Raw genomic sequence first — 1481 nt, 5'->3', positions numbered from 1 at the left:
TCGCCTCTTTCTGTCCACAAGCACACTTGCCCTATAGCAAAAAGAAAATAAAAATGGAAAATTTCAAAAAATAGTTTTGTTTCCACTTTTAATATTTTGGGGAAGATGCTTGTGACAACCAAGGATAGTATGGGGCCCCTTCCAGACTGAATCACCCTTCCCGGGGTCCCCAGGCAGGCCAGTCCTAGCTCCAGGCAGGGACGCAGAGCTTCAGGAGGTGCATCCACACAGCTGTTACCCGGCAGCCCTGGCCCCATCTCCCGTCAGCAGGAGCTGGGCAGCCCCAGCCCTCATGCGTCCGGCGTCCGCCTGGCCTGCCCAACCCGCCTGGCCAGTACCTGTGTGTCTGTTTGAGACCTCCGTCCCACAGCACCCACCTGTGGCAGCTGTGTGGCCGTGTCCTGTCCTGCACTGGCAGGTGGGGTCCCACCCCAGAGCACCCTCACCTGGAGGTGCCTTGGGCCGTGTGGACCACGAGACAGTCTTGCCAGAGCTGGAAGGAGGCAGTGACCGCAGTCCTTGCCATGAAGCAGCCTCTGGGCCTGTGACTGCACTCTTCTAAACTTCAGTCCGCGAGTCCTGGTCAGGCGTGTCCATTTTAGCTCTGCAACAGAGGGTCTCAGCGTCTGCCAGTACCGTCCACACCAAGGTCTGCAGTGACAGAGTGGATGCGGGTTTCGGTCTGTCTTTGCGGTCCCAGCTGGGACAGCAGGGTGCCACTCATGCCGTCCTGAGCTCCAGGCACAGGGCCAGCCTCACGAAGGTGGCTGAGGGGCTCCCAACCCTGGCCACACAGGAAGTGTGTGCTGTACCCTCCTGGGCTGCCTCTCAACGCCCCTCAGCCGCAGTCCTGTGGGCCTGCAGTCTCGCGACCACCGTACTCACTGCTGTTCCGGCTCAGGGGCGCCGCTCCTCACCCGGGAGGAGCTTCTCCGACTCCAGCTGTGCTCTCCCTGTCTTGTCCCGGAGCTGCTAGCCTCGGGGTGTGGCCGCGTGCCCGCGCTCCCGCAGGCCCCTAGCCCAGCCTGGCACTCGAGGTGCTGAGCGAATGCCCTGCAAGATCGCATTTGTCTCCGACAGCTGTGCAGGTGCGCTGTCCCCACTGAGCCCGTGGGAAGCAGCAGGGCTTCTGCTGCCCTGTGATCGGAGGTGCTACGGAGCAGCTGCCACCCTGGGCCCATCACCCGAGGTCGGGAGGGACGGGTGGGGTTGGTGCCCGTTGCAAGTGCTCAGCCTCCAGCCCTGCCTGGGCAGAGGTGAGTGAGGAAAGGCTGACCAGGGAAGCTGACCGGGGACCCATCCTTCGGGTCATGAAGGCTACGCAGCCTGGCACCAGGCCTTCACAGTGCCTTGGGCCGTTCTGGGGCCAGGGAGAAATGAGAGGGGGTCCCAGAAGGGAGATGTGAGATGGGGAGGTCACAGGAATGGTGGGTACTACCCCAGGGGTCGGGTAGGAGCAGAGCCTGCCTTAATAACAGGCT

Source organism: Tupaia chinensis, unplaced genomic scaffold (assembly GCF_000334495.1).
Source record: "Tupaia chinensis unplaced genomic scaffold, TupChi_1.0 Scaffold147500_2, whole genome shotgun sequence".
NCBI classification, from domain to species: Eukaryota; Metazoa; Chordata; class Mammalia; order Scandentia; family Tupaiidae; genus Tupaia; species Tupaia belangeri.
This window is presented reverse-complemented; position numbering follows the sequence as displayed.